Here is a 19,053-nt window from a genome sequence, read left to right as displayed (position 1 = left end):
TTCTTGGCCAACCCAAAAGAAGGCACGACAACGCTTGTCAAAGGCTTTGATAGTCCCAGAGGGAAGAAGCAAGGCGGACATAGCGTGAGTAAGGAGAGACCTAAGGGATGCGCGAACAAGAACAGCCATGCCGTCTATAGAGAGAAGCTTGCCTCGCCAACCCGCAAGCTTTTTGTCCTCCTTAGCAATGATTGGGTGGAAGGCCGAAAGGTTTAATTTGTGGGAGGATAGAGGAAGGCCTAAATAAGTTTGAGGGAAGGAGGAGATGGAGCACCCAGTATACTGGCTGAAAGGGTTGCCAGATCGTGTTCGACATGAATAGGCACGAAAGTACTTTTATCAAAGTTGATGTGTAGGCCCGTTGAAGCGGAAAACACTTGAAGAGTCGATATGAGGTTTTGAGCAGCAGTGGAATTGGCCTTGCAAATAATAAGAGTATCATCGGCGTATTGAATGACAGGGCAAGGTAGGTGCTCGACAAGCGGATGAGACAAAAGACCATCATTGCAAGCATTGATAATAAGCCGTTGTAACACATCTGCGACCAAGATGAAAAGAAAAGGCGATATAGGATCACCTTGGCGTAACCCCTTGCGACATTGGATCCACGGACCAGGCATCCCGTTGAGCAGAACGGCTGATTGACTAGAGAGGTTTAGACTAGTGAGCCAATCGATCCATTTTTGGGGAAAACCTTTAGCAGCCAGCACTTGATTAAGCGCGTCCCACGAAATAGAGTCAAAAGCCTTGCGGAAGTCAAGTTTCAAAACGAAAGCGGGAGCCTTACGACGATGGCAGAATTGGACGATCTCAGCTGCATAAATAAAATTCTCAGCAATGCTACGACCCTTAATAAAACCAGATTGGTCAAAGTGAACAAGAGAAGGGCAGTGAGGTTGGATTCTATTAACGAGACACTTGGAGGCTAGCTTGATGCTGCAATTTTGGAGAGACACAGGGCGAAAGTTGTCCGGGTGTGTAGCGCCTACTTTTTTAGGGAGGAGAACAATAAAAGCTTTATTTAACCTGTTTAAATCCGCTTTGAGAGAGAAGAACTCATTCATGAGAAGAAGAAGATCATGTTTCACCAAATCCCAGTGTTTTTTGTAGAAAGCCGGCCCGAAACCGTCCGGGCCCGGACTTGTATTGTCATCCATCGAGTTTAGTGCCACTTTAATCTCGTTAAGAGTGAAAGGGCGAATAAGGGCATTAGCTTGGGAGGTAGTGAGAGCGGAGTAGTTAAGTAAAGTACCCAAGTCAAAATCAAATTTGTTGATGGCCGCTTGGCCAAGCAAATTTGAGAAGAAGCTATGGAGAGTAGCCTGTTTGCCGGAGTGAGAGAAGATGGTAGAGCCGTCCACTTCTAGAGATTGAATTTGATTCTTTCTAAGCCTAGCTGAGGCGCAAGCATGAAGGTATTTGGAATTTTCATCCCCCAAAGTACAAGTTCTGATTTTGGCACGTTGCCTCCAATAATTAGCTAGGAAGGAATTGTGCCTGTGCAAAGAGCACTTGACAGCCGTTCGAAGACCGGCCTCCAGAGGCGAGAGAGCACGTCGTTCTTCAAGCTTGTCCAACCCACTGTTTTGATTTTCGGCCGCAAAAAGTGGATTTCGGCCGAATTTCGGCCATCTCGGCCTGAGGCGAAAAGTATATGTAGGCCGAAATTGGTGAAATTTGACAAATTTTGGTCAAATTTAAGTCAAATTGCAGTCAAAATTTGGTTAAATTTCAGCCGAAATTTTTGAAAATGGCCGAAATTCGGCCATCTCGGTCTAGGGCGAAAAAAAGCTCAAACCGAAAATCAAAACACAGGTCCAACCAGTCAATAACAGCGGTACAATTTTGCGCGAGGATCCTAGGAGATTTAGCATCGATGGTCCAACGTTTAGCGACATTACGCACACGCTTTAATTTCCTGCACAATTGGCCGGCAGAGCCTAGCAAGGGAGATGGAAGCACACTTAACCAGTTTTTTGTGACCTCAGCAGAGAACGTCTCGGATTTTAATAGCCAGTTGTTTAGCCTGAAAACCGAAGGCCTGGGAATGTTTATGGAAGACGACATACAGAGGGGAACATGATCCGAGGTTGTGCGCGTGAGCGAACGAATTGTGCAATTCGGGAAATGGGTTGACCAGTGCCCAGTCCAAGTTAACGAAAACGCGGTCGAGCTTGACCAAGATTGTATTACTCTGGTTGTTTGCCCAAGTGAAAAGGCGATCCAGCAAGGGGATTTCCTGGAGCGCCATGGAATTGATTGCACCTGCAAACATAGCCGCCTCGGAAGAGTTGAAGTTTGACATAGATTTGTCGGAAGGTTTTAAAGTAAGGTTGAAATCTCCAATAACAGACCAAGGGACACTAATGGTAGGGCAAATAGTGATTAGCTCGTCTAAGAAATGTTGTTTTTCGGCATGAGCGCAAGGTCCGTAGACGTTTGTGACTGCGAAAGAGAGATCCGATAAATTGGACTCGAACCAGCATGAAATAGAGAAGGAATCTCGCCGCACCTGAGTGCACTTAAAATCGTCGGCATTCCAAGCGATAAGTGAGCCACCAGATGCACCGGCAGAAGGAAGGAAATGAAAATCACGCACATTAGAGGGAAGAAAAGAATTCGCTTTGAACATGGAAATCTCCTGAGCTTGGTTTCTTGGAGACAAATAATTGAAGCAGAAGAGTTTTGTAGAGCTGCCTTAACATCGGAACACTTTTTTTTAGAAAAGGAACATCGGAACACTTAGGGGGGCGACCGAGGCCCCTAACGTTCCAAGAGATGATTTGGAGGTCTCTATTCATGATAACCGGCAGTCGACGCATCGAGAGCCTCCTCTGAGACATCACATGCCGCAGCAAGCTGGACGACGTCTTTGCGCGTCAGCGGCTCGTCCACGTCTCCTGCGTCAACAAGCTCCATAAGCTCCACCGCAGGTAGCGCCTTTCACGTCGCCGGCTGGCGTTTTCCTTCCATCTTCATCTTCTTGCGCAAGGAGGCCTTCTCTAGCATGGTGAGGTATCTCGGTTCCTCAGAATCCTGTAGACGGGAGCTGTGCCTAGCCGAGGCAATCGGAGAAGGACGAACGACGACGATGTCCCCAGCAGGACCGATGACAGGGGTAACCGGGATGGCGACAACTGCGATCTCGTGCTGATGAGTGGGAGGGGAAGTCATAGCCGCAGAAGGAGCTACGGTCTCAGCCCCATTGACCAGGGGTAAGGCAGCCGCCCCCCTGACGGGAGAATCCCCGGCGGACTCGACCTCACATCAAAGTTTTAAATAGCCCGCTATAGCTCCGCTTTAGCACGCTATAGCGTTTACAAAAGGTCTTGCGCTAAGAGACTTTGGTCCAAACAAATGAACAAACATTTTAAATAGTGCGCTATAGCTCCGCTATAGCACGCTATAGCATTTGAAAGAGGGCCGGCGCTAAGATGCTTATCGCGCTATTTAAAACTTTGCCTCACATGCTGCAAAGTTGTCGAGAGGAGCGATGGGCTGAAGTAGCGGATGGGGAACCCGCACGGACGGTTCCTTTTCATGAATGTCATTCTCGGTGGCCACCTGCAAAGAGGGCTGGACCGGGGACGCCATGGCGTTTGACAAATTTTTGTTGATGTTGGAGCCAAGGTAGGAGCAGTTCGCGTCAGACGCAGCAAAGGCAAGAGGGACAGGGATGATGTCGAAAGAGATTGGGCAGGAGAAACCGAGGGGATGGGGGGAGAAGTAGAGGAAGGAAAGAGTTTATGGGGCGAACAGTGTCTTTGAAGGTGGCCAAAGTGCCAGCATCTACGACATCGGACCGGGTCCCGACAGAAGGCGAGCTTGTGATCTAGCGCGAGGCAGCGATGGCAACGAGCTCCCCAGTTGAAAGGCCTACGAGGAAAAGCTGAGGGGTAGAGGGGGGCAGTGTGCCGCTTAAACAGAGGGGGTGGGGCAAGGAGAGCATGGGCATATGAGTATGGTCTCGCACTAGAACCAACGACCATGGAGCTAGGTAGCGTAGGCGAAGGCAAAGCAGCAGCGCCACTTGCCCACTATCAATTCCCGTGAAGGGCTCACTGGTACAAGCAGGTTGAGCAGGCAAACAACCAAGGGCCGATGCGAACGTAATCCACTGGACCGGGCCCACCGGTAGAGAAAGGATACCCGAAGCGCCTGGTTCAAGCGGCAGAGCACGCCTCCGAGGGAGAGAGGGAGCATGCGAAGGAATGCGGTTGATTGGCTGCAAGCAGTGAACTGAGACTGAGGACGCAGGGATGATGGGATCCATGCATTGGACTGTTGGGCTACGGCAGAAAGCAGCGGCCGACGGGCCCTTTGCATGCGCATGCGCATGCGGCGAGAAGGACATCGGCGTGGCTGGGACACAGCGAGGAAGGCGACGAAGATCCCTTGTCTAGCATTGCATGCATGCCACTGATGTCTGAGTCTAAAGTTCTAGCTACAGGGGTTGCAGACTGTAGTACAGGAAAAGGAGCGTAAAAGTAAGATCGGCATAGCAACATGGGGCTCGGTTCACTGGCATGGAAAAGGACGACTACGCCTCTATGATTGATCCCTTCAAGTGAAACAATGAATTGAGCAATACGCGCATTAGCCACCGTACCGTAACCGAGAACAAACTAGGACAAAATCTGCCGCATTATCGGTAAATCAAACGAGGAGCCAATCCAGAACGAGACCAGGGAATGCACCGTGGAAGCAGTAGGGGGAGGGGAAGGAAGGAGAACTTGGATCCAAACCTGCGTCGGAGAAGACTTGGTCGAGCCCGGGGCGACGGGGGTGAAGACCGGCGAAGAGAAGTTTTCGAGGACGTAGTGCAGCAGCGCGTCGCCGGGAGTGAACATGAACGGCGCCGACGAAGGATCTGGCCGGCGCACGAGGAAATCCGGCCGTGATTTTGCGAGTAAACCGCGACGGAAGGCGGTCGCCAGAGTAAGCTGCTCGGGCGTGGTGGCGGACACGAGCGGCTCCGAGGGAAGCTCAGAACCACCGGTGCGAGAAGACGCGGGCGTCGGCAATACCGACGCAGGGGGCGGGTTCGGCGAGCCGCCAAGCAAGGGGCTGGAGGACTTGGAGTTGTCCGCCGGCGCCGGAGTGGCGGTCGGCGCAGGCAAGGGGAAGGGAAGGACGGGAAGGGGAGCCGAGAAGGCCGCCTCCGCAGCCATGGCTGCCGCTGGGGCGTCTCTCGCAGTCGCCGCACCTCGCGCACCTCCAGAGTCGAGAGGGGCACCGGGGCATGGTGGCCGCCGCGGCCGGAGTGGCCGGCGGCGTGGGAGTGGGCGTGTCGCCTATCCTATCGCGAGAGCCACCTTTTGTGCGTCTCTCTTGTGTCAAGCGCTGAATATGTTGCGTCAATGTCTTTGATTTGTATTACAGAACACATCTAGATGTGACATCTAAGCTGATTTTCATCCTGTTTATGGTTTATTTTCTTGTCCTAGTTTTTTTGTTTCTTGTTTTTTTTGAGCATCAGTACAGACACAAACGCTCATATACACGCGCATACACTCACCCATGAATGCACACACGCACACCCTACCCCTATGAGCATCTCCGAGAGACTGAGCCGGCATATCATCTTGATGCATTATATACTTGTGGAAGGTTAGATGTGACATCCTTAAAAAACATCTAGATGTGAATTAGACAAACTGTTTGTATTACACCAGACGTAGTGGTGCCTTCCTTCATGGGGCCAAAGAGTTGCGTCATGAAGACAGTTGATCGGGCAACAAGCACACACCGGTGTGCAGCAAACGTCTTGCCGCTGACATCAAACATCACGTCGGCACCCACCTTGGTTTGAAGAAGATTGTTGAAATGCTGACACATATCATGAGAAAGGGTGGCGGCAACCTCGGTGTTGCAAACAATGACATCGCATCGGATGGTGAAACCATCACACTTCATATTACGTGATTGTTCAAGGACATCTTTCCTTGTGAACTTCTCGATGCCCTGGGACGTCTCACTGCGGGAGAAGCTGTAGGTCTTAGTTCCACGAATGTACACTGGCTTGTGCTTCTTGACCTGGTCGATGAAACTAAAACTGAACTTGGCCTCCACAGTCTCGTCTTCATCATCGTCGTCGTCGTCTACGAGACGACAAAGGTAGAGAGATATGAAGTCGGCACAGCTTGGCTTGTCACCGTGTTAGGGAAGCACCGGATGTACCACTCAATATGAAAACGGTGATTGATTCTAATTCTAGTCCGAGCGGGACACTGTTTGATCCTCCCTCGGTAACGGAGAGAAAGATCCAAATAGAAAGAGAAAAGACCGACCGTTTCTGTCTTGGACACGGGCACAGATACAGAATAAAAGCATACGTACCGCGTGGCCTGGACGTAGATTCAGCTGGAGATCAACCATACAACCAGATAGAGAAAGTGGCAATGCCGGACCGGCGGCGCACGCGCGCGAAGACCATGCCGGCGGCGTCCGTGGGCTGGTCGTCGCTGCCCCCCGACCTCGTCAACTGCGTTGGGGAAATCTTCCTCTCTGCTGGTGACGTCGACTCCTACATGACCTTCCGTGCCGCGTGTCGCAGCTGGCGTGCCGCCACCGATGATCCGTGCGGGCTAAGCCGCCGCTTCCGTCCCCATAGATGGGTTATGCTCGACGATCTCTCCCACCACGTCGACTCCCGCCTCTTTCTTAACCTCGACACCGGGCGCTTCCTACGGAAGAACGTGCCCCTCCTCAACAACGGTGCCTACACCTATGTCGCGGCCGACGGTCTTACCCTCCTGGAAGTGGACACTGGGTATGGCTACGACATGTGTATCCTCAACCCCTTCACCGGTTCGATGCTCCGCTTCCCTTCAGGCCTTGCGTCTCGTCGCCTATGCTCCCGCGTCGCTGTGACCGCCGACGCGACGGCGCCACTCGTCTTCCTCTTTCTTGGCTGTTTAAGTGGAGTGTGCTATGATCCGAGTAACCCTCTCCCCCGGTGGTTTAGTGCCCAACGCAGTCCGGTCAACATGCTCATTAACGTGTTGTCCTTCCAAGGCCGCTTATATATCGCCGATGTTGGTGGGTCAGTTAAGGTCGTGGATTGCCCCAAGGGGCCGCATGACACAAAATGGTGACTTAGGTAACTTTAAAAGATTAAGTGAGAATATAGTTTGCTAGCGGACATGTGCAATGTTTGGACTACCCATCGTATGTCAATGTTCGATTCAGATTTAGTGTTTTACTACCGCTTGGAATAAGTGGATAGCTATGTCAAAAGCAATCAACAACTAAAAAAAAGATTTTGTGTTTTACCTTCAATTCATATACAACTTTTTGTTGGCTTCAAACCTAATAAGGCTGAGTAATTTCTTTATCTCACTTTCTATGGCAGTACAACGAACACAACAAATAATAAAAATTACATGCAGATTTGTACACACCTAGTGATGACTATAAACACTGAAACGAGCCGAAAGCGCACCACCACCATCGCCCTTCCCTCGCCGGAGCCAGAATCTTGGCCTCCTTTGGTTTATAGAAATGTCATAGGATTTCTATAGGATAGGATTTGCATAGGAAAATTTCCTTTGAGGCCCTTTGGTTTGTACGAATGGATTCCTATTCCTATATAGGATAGGAATCAATCCTTCACATTTTGGAGGAAAAAAACATTAGCTAAGACTCAATGAAAAAATTCCTATCCTATGCATCAAATGACATTTCTTTCTCTATAGGAATTGAGATGCATGTCATCTCACTTCCTATGATTTTTCTATTCCTACAACATTTCTATCCTATGAACCAAAGAAGGCCTTTGATTGAAAGGATCCAACCCTGAAGGCACAGGAACAAAGAGGAACAAATACCACATTCGAGAAGATCCACCAAAGACAACCACCAACCGAATCCCGCGAGATCTGCCAAGGATGCACATCCACATGCCCTCCGACGATGCTAGACGCTCCACCGGGACGGGGGCTAGGTGGGAAGAACCTTATTTCATCTTCAAGAAACTGTTGTCGTCTCGTCTTCCTGAGCAGGACAGAAACCCTAACAAAACTCAAAGAAGTACCTGAAAACCGAGCCCTCCCACCGACAAAGACCGGTATCCACCATGCACCCATGGTCCTAAGGCCACAGAAGAAGATGTGGTAGATCGTGGTGGCAAAATCCCTAGCCGTCTTTCCTCAGGAGGAGAGACAAAGGGAGGAGAGACGCACGGGATCTATCAAACACATTTAGCTACGCACAATGAGCGCTCCCTCGGCATGTCCATGTAGGATAGGAAAGGACACGCGGTGTACTGTTGCAGGGATTGTACTAATGAGCTGTGAGGCCGTTTGCTTCATGCGATGTACTACTAGCGTTGTACTAGTTGGTGTACTACTGCGCTCTGAAGAGAGAAACACCCGTCTTTCCCTTTCATCGTCTCCACTTTCAGTCCGCAAGCGCATGCAACGCCTCTCCCTTGCTCCTCGTTCTCAACCACCCCAAATCCCACAGAGACCTCTGCTGAGACTTGTTTCAATGTTAGCAAGTAATTGCACATATATTATGTAGAAATTGCCCTCATCTTTTCGATATGTAACATTGCATAGAACAATGCCCATGCTTTGCAACGGATATAAATATTCTACTACGTTAGCTTGTGATCTATCAGTCAATAGTAATGTGATTGTGTAAATAAATATTCATCAAATTCTGCTTGTGAATTAAAGCGGAATTGCTTCAGAAGGTAAGTAAATTCAGTTGATTGATTATCATACAGAAAAGGTTGAACGACAAGATGGTGGGAATAGAGGTGAAATGGGAAGCTTATGTTCTTTTTTTGGTAGAAACAATTGCCTGGGATTAGATAGAATTATGGCAAATTACCTTTTATGAACCATGACAAAAAATTGGGAAAATGGAAAACTTCTTTTGTCCTGGACCATAATAAATTCACCTTATGTGTAACACCCCGGATGTAATTTACCTTATATGTATCCCAACTCTTGCCGTTTCCGTCCTAAGTTATTTTATTTTCCTCGGGTTCGGGTTTTTGTCTCCGTGTGTTGTTGCCTTTGTCATGCATATCATATCATGTCATCATGTGCATTGCATTTGCATACGTGTTCGTCTCATGCATCCGAGCATTTTCCCCGTTGTCCGTTTTGCATTCCGGCGCTCCTATCTCCTCCGGTGCCCCTCTCTACATCTTTTCGTGTGTGGGGGTTAAACATTTCCGGATTGCACCGAGACTTTCCATGCGGCCTTGGTTTACTATCCGTAGACCGCCTGTCAAGTTTCGTACCATTTGTACTTCGTTTGATACTCCTACGGTTAACCGAGGGACCGAGAAGGCCTTGTTTGTATTGCAGCCCAACACCCTTCCAATTTGGCCCAAAACCCACCAAAACCCCTCCATCATCTACAACATTCGATCACGATAGCGTGGCCACAAACCGCACTCCATTTGGAGCTTCCTAGCTCCCTCTACGCCTATATAAAGAACCCTCCTTTTCAATTCGCGAATGAAACCCTAACCCCCTTCTCCTCCAGCCGCCGGACGAAATCCGGACAGTCGGGCACGTCCGCTCCACCCCGCCGCACCAGTCAGATGCCGCCACCTGTCCCTGGGCCGGTCCCCACATCGCCGCCGACCGTGCTGGCCCACTAGGCCCGTGGCCGGCCCTCCCGCCACCCGACTCGGGCCGAGGCGCCCAACCGGAGCGCCTCCCGTCTTCCCCGCGCCCGGTGCTCCTTCTCCCAGCCGGCCGCCGCACCGCCATTGCCGCCGCACCACCGCGTCGTCCTCTTGCCGGCAGGACCTCGCCGCACCATCGCGCCGTCCTCTCGCCGGCCGGAGCTCGCCGTGCCACCGCGTCACACCTCGTCGTCCTCGCCGGCGACCCGTCCGCCCTCTCGCCGGCCGTATCCGTCCTACCTCGCCAGAGCCCTGCAACCTCGCCGGAGTCCTCGGGAGGCGTGCGTGAACAGTGCTGGATCTGGATCTAAAAGAGGAGAGGGTTGACTTTTCTCCTACTATCCCTAATTTTATGCAAACTTTGGCATGCTATATCTCTGCATTTGTAGCTCCGATTTGCACATGTAGCATATCAAAATGTTCGCCTCGACGAGTACATTATTTCATCTCATTGCGTCATTTTAATTTGAGCTCATCTTGATGCCTGAAATGCTGTTGGAAGATGGCTATGTGATAAACTTGTCAGATCTGTTTCATGAAATAGATATTTGTCATTTTTGTCATGATTAATGTGTGCATGATATGCTTCTGAGCTCTACATGAGTTCTGTTACATGCCATGTCATCTTTATAGAGGTGTTTACCATGCATTTTTGTGATATGTGTGGTGACTAGCACAAGCTTGCAAAGTAGCGTATTCAGTAATGCTGATTTCAAGGACTTAGAATTTCACCAAGTCCTCGTTCTGTTTTTGTCGGTATGATGTTCATGTTGTTTCCTAGTGATCCGTGCCTCTTTTGAGGATGATCAGTAAGGATGATTTGTTAACATTGTGGTGGTCAATCCATCCATGTCTTTTTTTACATTCATGGAGCACCCTAGCTTGAGTCAATCGAGCTCTACTTTTGCTATTTCGTGAATCCTGACAGATTGTTGACTTGTTAGCGATTTTGCCGAGGATGTTGCTATTGATCTGTGCATGCTATGTTGTTGTTCTTGCCATGTCTAGCTTCTATGCCATGTATTCTTGATGAGTGTATGCTTAGTTTGTCATGCCATACTCTGTAGTGAGTGCATCGAGCTCGTAAACATTGCCTACTCGTTAACTGATTTGCATGCTCCAGTTTTTCACTAAGTCTGAGATCTGTTTATGTTTTTGCCATGTTCACATGATCGCAATTGTATTTTCTGATCGCTTTTGGCTCAAGGTCACTAAGGGACTTTTGTTAAGTGCTTTGAGTAGCTTCATGCCATGTCTTGCTTTGCCATGTTAAGTTCCTGTAGCATGTAGTTTTCATACTCCAAAATGTGCTTCCTGATGTTAAATTCTAGACTTGTGTTAATTTCACTAAGTCTGAAACCTGTTATCATTTGCATTTTTGCCATACTTGTTTGAACCTGTTAATGGATGAATTGGTAGTAGCTCAGTGTTCATCTTTTGTCAAGCATCATGAGTGGATCCCTGCCATGTATTTTGTTGTCATGTTTGAGTGCTGTAGCATATTTATCTTGATGCATTTAGATGGCTACTTGCTGTTTATCGCAGACCGGTGCCATATTTGTTTTGCTTGCCATTTCCAAACCATGCATCCGATTCTGGTGATCTTTATATCGATTTCAACCGAAATCACCTCACCTTTCCAGTGGCACTCTTGGATTTCCATGTTGAGTCCAGGTTCAATCATTCCTTGTCAAATCTTGCATATGCATCACATACCGCATCCCGCATAGCATACCATGTTTGCATCATGTTGTTTGAGCATTGCACGTGATTGATTGTGTTCCGTTTGCTTGTTGTTATTGCTTGGGTAGAGTCAGGAGACGAGTTCGCTAACGAGGAGCCCGTTGAGTTCGCTTACGAGGATCAAGTCAACTCTGACAACTTTGCACGCAAGATGATCATACCCTCGAAATCACTTCTATCTTTGCTTGCTAGATGCTCGCTCTTTTGCTATGCCTATGCTACGATGCCTACTACTTGCTTTCATGCCTCCCAAATTTCCATGTCAAACCTCTAACCCACCATGTCCTAGCAAACCGTTGATTGGCTATGTTATCGCTTTGCTCAGCCCCTCTTATAGCGTTGCTAGTTGTAGGTGAAGATTGGAGATCGTTCCTTGTTGGAACATTGTTTATTGTTGGGATATCACCATATTATCTTGTTTATCTTAATGCACCTATATACTTGGTAAAGGATGGAAGGCTTGGCCTTTTGCCTAGTGTTTTGTTCCACTCTTGTCGCCCTAGTTTTCCGTCATATCGGTGTTATGTTCCCGGAGTTTGCGTTCCTTACGCGGTTGGGTTATAATGGGAACCCCTTGACAGTTTGCTTTGAATAAAACTCCTCCAGCAATGCCCAACCTTGGTTTTACCATTTGCCACCTAGCCTCTTTTTCCCTTGGGTTTCCGGAGCCCGAGGGTCATCTTATTTAAACCCCCCCTCCCCAGGCCAGTGCTCCTCTGAGTGTTGGTCCGACTAAGCTGCCTGCGGGGCCACCTCGGGGAAACTTGAGGGTTTGTTTTACTCGTAGCTAGTCTCATCTGAGTGTGCCCTGAGAATGAGATATGTGCAGCTCCTATCGGGATTTGTCGGCACATTCGGGCGGTGTTGCTGGACTTGTTTTACCATTGTCGAGGATGTCTTGTAAAACCGGGATGTCGAGTCTGATCGGAATGTCTTGGGACAAGGAATATCCTTCGTTGACCGTGAGAGCTTGTGATGGGCTAAGTTGGGACACCCCTGCAGGGATTTGAACTTTCGAAAGCCGTGCCCGCGGTTATGGGCGGATGGGAATTTGTTAATGTCCGGTTGTAGATAACATGAAATTTAACTTAATTAAAATGAATCAACCGCGTGTGTTACCATGATGGTCTCTTCTCGGCGGAGTCCGGGAAGTGAACACGGTGTTGGAGTAATGCTCGACGTAGGTTGTTCTAGGATCACTTCTTGATCATAGTTATTCGTTCGTGCTTTGCCTTCTCTTCTCGCTCTCTTTTGCGAACAGGTTAGCCACCATATATGCTAGTCGCTTGCTGCAGCTCCACATATTACCTTGCCTTACCTATAAGCTTAAATAGTCTTGATCGCGAGGGTGCGAGATTGCTGAGTCCCCGTGACTCACAGATTACTTCCAAACCAGATGCAGGGACCGATGATACCCTTCCAGACGATGCGCTTGAGCTCAAGTGGGAGTTCGATGAAGACTCTTGCCGTTACTATGTGTCTTTCCCAGATGATCAGTAGTGGTGCCCAGTTGGGGCGATCGGGGACCATGTCGCATGTTGGGGTTGATCTTTTATTTTGGTACCGTAGTCGGACCATGAGTGTATTGGATGATTGTAATGTTATTCTTGTATTTGTGTGATGTGGCGAGTGTAAGCCAACTATGTACATTTACCCCTTTTATCTATTTACATGGGTTGTTGTGAAGATTACCTTACTTGCGACATTGCTTTCAATGCGGTTATGCCTCTAAGTCGTGCTTCGACACATAGGAGATATTGCCGCATCGAGGGCGTTACAAGTTGGTATCAGAGCCTTCCCCGACCTTAGGAGTCCCCTGCTTGATCGAATCGTTGGCGTTGTTGAGTCTAGAAAAATGTTTTGAGTCATTTAGGATTATATATATCGCAGAGTTTAGGAATTCTTTTTACTCCCAGTCCCTTCATCGCTCTGGTGAGGCATCCTGACGTAGAGTTTTGACTCTTCTATTCTCAAATTTCACTAAAAAAATTAGGATCACGCGGGTATCTTGGAATCGTTTCGATCGATTTGTGACGAGAACATTGTTCTTGGTGTCGTGGTTCTAAGTCTGACAGTAATGTAGGGGGGTAGGTATGGAGAGGCAAGATCTTAGCTATGGAGTAGTTGTAAGCACACGAGGTTTACGAGTTCAGGCCCTTCTCGGAGGAAGTAATAGCCCTACGTGTCGGAGCCCGAAGGCGGTCGACTGGATTATGTGTGTATGAATTACAGGGGTGCAAACCCCTTACACTGAGGAGGGGGGTGGCTTATATAGAGTTCGCCAGACCCCTCTGGCCCTCAGTTACGCAGGGTTTCAAATACATTAAGGTCGGGCGTTACTGGTAACGCCCCTAATAAAGTGTTATGATGACCATAAAAGCTACTTAATGACCGACCATTAGCGCGCGGAGTGACTTTAGGTCTCCTGGCCATCGAGTGGTTGGATCTTGGTCGAGTGATTGATTCTTGGTCGAGTGTCTTCGTGTCTGTCGAGTGGAACACCTCCAAGTCGATTGAAAGGTGATTTCTTCTAGAGATGTCCTTGGGTAGGGCAGTTAGGACAGGTCCATGACCCTACCCTAGGTACATAGCTTCATCATTAGCCCCCGAATGGATCGAGGTTTGAGTGGGGAAGGAGTTGAGAACTTCTCTGACTCATTTTCCATGCCATGAGCATATCTTGTTTCGGATCAGTGAACCTGAGTGATGACAACAACTTCCTTTTCAGTTGGCTTGATCCATTCTTAGTTTTTTGTCGAGTGGGTTTCTTTACTTGAAAAGCTCCGAGTGGCGGTGTGGAGGAGATCTTCCGTCTGACAAGTTGTTCTGCTGCCCGCAGATTTCGCGAGATTCGAATTTTGGGAAGCGCGCGGGACGGGGGAGGCCGCAGTAATCGGATGGGATAGGGCGGAGCCGCCTCGATCTCCGCGCCACCTTTTTCGCCAGGTATCGTGCGCGCGATTGTTACGGTATTTGACAGGATCGTCCGGGCCTACCAGTCAGCCACTCGGAATCGACCTCATATAAGGCGTCGGACCGGGGTTTCTTGAACAATGCGTTCTCATTTCCTCTTCTCTTCTTCAGGCTTCTTCGTCGCGCTCGCTCTCAGCCCAGCGCCGCCGCTCCGTACGCGTCTCGCCGGCGACGATGGGGAAGGAGAAGACGGTGACTCTGGAGCGGGCGAAGAAGGCGACGGCAAAGGCGAAGGGGAAGGCGACCAGTCAGGGTGGATCTTCCTCATGAGCCGGCCTGCCGAAGGGCTGGATCCAGGGCGACTGGATCCGCTCGGCGATCCGCCAAGAAGACCTCGATGACCTAGCCGATGGAGGACTGATCCCCCATGGATCGGCGCGGCTTCCGAGGAAGGAATCCGAGCCAAAACCTCGGGAGGGTGAGCGCGTTCTCCTTGCCACCCACGTCGACCGTGGATTTTCCTTGCCTCCTCACCCTTTCTTTTGGGGATTTCTGAATTTCTTTGGGGCACAACTCCACCACTTCACTCCCAACACAATCGTTTATCTCGCTGCTTTCGTGTCTTTGTGCGAGAATTTCTTGGGTTGTCGGCCTCACTGGGTCTTTTCAAGCACATTTTCACATGTCGTTCTCAGACGGTGAAAAAGGCCAATCTGAGTGACGAGAGAACACAAGTGATTCAGATGTGTGGGGGTCTTGGTGTTTAGATGAGAGGGAAAAGTTCCTTTCCGGCCATGATTCTTCCCGATTCGGTCCGCGGATGGCAGTCGACCTGGTTTTACTTCAAAGACCAGCCGACGCCAGGGCAGTCAACTGGCCTCCCTCCTTTTACCATGGACCGACTGAGGAAACCCTCTTCTTTCAAGGTGCTCTCGTAGGAGAAGGTGCAAGTTTGGGTGCTGGTCGAACGAGTGGTCCAGCTTATCCATGACGGGGTCACTGGTATGGATCTCTTGGAGGTTTTCCTTCGGCAGCGCATCCAACCTCTTCAAGCTCGAGACCATCCGATGTGGATGTATTCGGGTCTTGACGACACCACTCGGATTCACCCGGAGGAGGTCGATGACGACACACTGGAGGGGTGGTTGTCGGGCATCACCGGAAACAAGGACAACCCCAGGGGAGCCAGGAGAGTTCCTCCATTCGACCAGTCCCACGAACCAGAAAAGGTCTGATTCTGAGCTTTTGATTATAATCTGAATTCACTCGCGCAGCTGTCTATACTGCGTCGACTGACTTTATTCTTTCTTCTTTCTTTCAGGCCCTTATCAAAATGTACTCAGTGCCCAACGGAGAGCAAGGGCAAGATCTGGAAGGAGAGGCAAGCGGCGATGACAGTGGCGAATGGCATTCTGATGGAGAAGAAGTCGAGTCGCCTCCTCGCAGGGAGAGGCGATCCAAGCTTGACCAAGAATGACCAAGCGCCCGTGAAAAGGTGATTGCTCAGACCGGTCAGTCTTCAAAGCATCCTCAGACATCTTCACCAACCCCGATTGAAAAAGTGTCAAAGCATCTCAAAGTTGTAGAGCAGAAGCCTCGGAAGGCGTTGCCGAAGATTAAGATTGACATCCCCGCCGCTTTTGCGTGAGTGTCTCCCTTTGTATTCACTCGACGCTCTGTGCTGTTTATTTTTTCTTGATTTAGCCTGACGAACTTCGGAACTGGCAGCGCTGCTACTTCCGGGACCTCAGCTTACAGAGATGAGGATGAGGTAATGGAGGATGCAGTCACTTCCAATCTGGGTATGATTTCTGTCATTCTATCTTTATTTGGTCGACTCAACTGCAATGTGTACCATTGGGTGATGTGATTTTGGCGATTGATCTTTGAACAACTCCTAACATTATTGACCTCCCCGATGATGATGATGAAGAGCCTGAGAGGTCTTTGGCGAGGAAAAATAGGAAAGCTCCTGCAAGCAAGGTGCCACAGTCGACGCCGATGGCGGAACCAGTCGTTCAGGACGCTGTTGATGCCAATCGGAGTTCTGTTACCTTCACTGAACCATTGTCGAGTGCCCTGCCTTCTTCGTCGACTGCTCAAGCTCCTGCCGACCCATCTTCAGTTTTTGCGATCCATCATGTCCCAAAGGACGAAGTGAATGCTGCCAAGGAAGCCATACGCCAGGCGAGCATTATGATGGAGAAGGTGAAGATGGTGCGGGACGTCAGTCAGGCCGCCTATGACGCCAGCTCGGCTCTCCAAAGCAATGTTCAGGTTAGTTGGTCACCGCTTGTTCTGTTAGGATATGCTATCTGGAGACTCTCTTTCCGAAAATCTTTGCATCTGTACACCCACTGGGTGTGTCGATTGAATTTTTGGACTAGTGGGGGCACGCTGAGTGCACCCACTGGGTGTAGTCCCCGAGACTATGGTGGAATGCTGGCAATCGACTGTAGTCTTTGTATTTTGATTCTTTCGCTTGATCTGGTCTGGCCGTGTTGAGTGTAAACTGGTAGCTTCGCTCTTCCACTCGGTCTGGGCGAGTGGGGTCAGAACCGGTGGGGGCACGCCAAGTGCACCCACTGGGTGTAGTCCCCAAGACCGCGGTCGACTACTGGCAGTGGACTGGGGTCTGAATGGCTTGTTGTCCACTTCTTTCTCTTTTTTTTACTCCCTGCACTCGACTCCGGTGGGCCGGTCGAGTGGGATCAGAACCGGTGGGGGCACGCAAAGTGCACCCACTGGGTGTAGTCCCCGAGACTATGGTGGACTGCGGGGAGTCGACCGTAGTCTTAGTATTGATTGTCTTTGTCGTTTTTCGCTGTAAAATAACTTCCCCTCCCTGATTGCAAAAATCTTGTGATCTTGGAGCTCGCTTTGCTGACTTGGAGAAACAGCAGATCCAGCTAAACCTTGACTTGGAATTGGCCAAGACAAAGCTGCAAAAGGCCAAGGATGACGCCAATGGTAAGACGAGCTTGTTGACTGGTTTGTCTTAGGCTTGAGTACCCTTCTGCTCTTTCTGAATCAAGCACCATTTCTTTGCAGAAAAACCAGAGAAGCTCTGGCGAAGAAGGATTAGGATTTGGCTGCTGCTCAAAAGAAAGCTGACGACAGAACTACTCTGGCTGAACAGAAACTGGCTACAGTCGGCCAATTGGAAGAAGAGAACGCCAAGATGAAATCTGCCCTGAACGAAGCCAACAAGGAGTGCACGCGCTTGAAGAAGGACAATCTCAACCTGTACGAGAAGATGGAAGGCATCGCTCATAGGAGGGACGATCTGGAGAGCTATCTGAGGAGCCTTGCCAAGAAGTTGTTCATCAAGCTTGAAGGTATACATTTTGCTCCGACTGATGTTATTTTTTTGTCGACTCAGCATACGAAAAATGACTTATCCTTGGATCGTGAATGCAGAGTTTTGCCAGAACTTCGAGGAGGAGACTGGGCGGATTGAGCCAGGTTTGGACCCCATCAACTCTCCCGTGAAAGATGAAACTGCCATGAATCTGCTCCGACTGGAATCCCGCACCGACGATGTTGTGGACTACTTTGCTCGACTGAAGGTCGCCACGTCACAGATCGACACGGCACTTTGGCCAGGGGCCATGCTCCAGAATGATCTCGAGTCCCTGATGACTCGTCTTAACGAGATCCCTGGTCGAGTGCAGGAGTGGAAGAAATCTTCTGCCCGGTATGGTGCTGATGTGGCTCTGTCTTTGGTTTGTGTCCACTGCAAGGAGGTGCGACAAGATAAGCTGGCAGAAATCAAGGTCGCCAATACCCAGAGGCATGACTTCCGATCTTTTATGGAGACTTTTATTGCTGCAGCCACTTGGATCATCGACGGCGTCGACCTGGACGAGTTCGTCGAGCCTGCCAGTCCTCCTCCTGCGGAGTGAACAAACTTTTATGCCCCACCTTAAATTTGCCTCGGAATTCTGAGTGGTTTTTGTAACCGTCAAACTCTTTCGGGCTGAATGCCCGAGCACTTCGATCTGCGGTCTGGAACCTTTAGGATTTATCTGAACTTGGTTTATCGTTGAATATCTTCATGAATTCTCCGTCGAGTGGAACTCGTTCTTCACTAGAGATGACTTTTTGTATTTGTGGCGCAGCTCCGAAGGAGAAGGTAGTAGTCGACGTGCACCTCGTCGTCCTTGTGGGTCGGGATGGAGCGCACGTTGTATTTGTGGCGAAGCTCCGAAGGAGAAGGTGGCAGTCGACCTGCACCTCATCGTCCTTGCGGAGTGGGATGGAGCACATGTTGTATTTGTGGTAAAGCTCCCAAGAAGAAGGTGGCAGTCAACCTGCACCTTGTCGTCCTTGCGGATTGGGATGTGTTTCGTACTTAGGCGAGTACTGGACTGCAGCTAAGCCTCCGAGTGGGAGGGTCGCTCTCCACTCGGTAGGATTTTTCCAACTTAGGCAAGTACTGGACTGCAGCTAAGCCCCGGGTGGGAGGCTGGCTCCCCACTCGGTAGGATTTTTTCAAACTTAGGCGAGTACTGGACTGCAGCTAAGCCCCCGAGTGGGAGGATGGCTCCCCACTCGGTAGGATTTTCAAACGTAGGCGAGTGTTGGACTGCCATTAAGCCTCTTAGTGAGAGAACTTAGGCGAGTACTCGACTGCAGCTAAGCCCCCGAGTGGGAGGATGGCTCCCCACTCGGTAGGATTTTTTCAAACTTAGGCGAGTGCTAGACTGCCATTAAGCCTCTTAGTGAGAGAACTTAGGCGAGTATTC

The 19,053-nt window shown here is 49.7% G+C and overlaps 1 pseudogene; it reads right to left on the bottom strand.

Moving 5' to 3' along the window:
* Positions 1–6,378, bottom strand: part of LOC123101540 (BTB/POZ and MATH domain-containing protein 2-like) — a 21,073-nt pseudogene extending 14,695 nt beyond the window's left edge.
* Positions 6,379–19,053: the final 12,675 nt, after the last annotated feature.

Source organism: Triticum aestivum, chromosome 5A (genome assembly GCF_018294505.1).
Source record: "Triticum aestivum cultivar Chinese Spring chromosome 5A, IWGSC CS RefSeq v2.1, whole genome shotgun sequence".
Lineage (NCBI taxonomy): Eukaryota > Viridiplantae > Streptophyta > Magnoliopsida > Poales > Poaceae > Triticum > Triticum aestivum.
The sequence above is the reverse complement of the archived record's forward strand: the minus strand, read 5'-3'. Positions and strand labels throughout refer to the sequence as shown.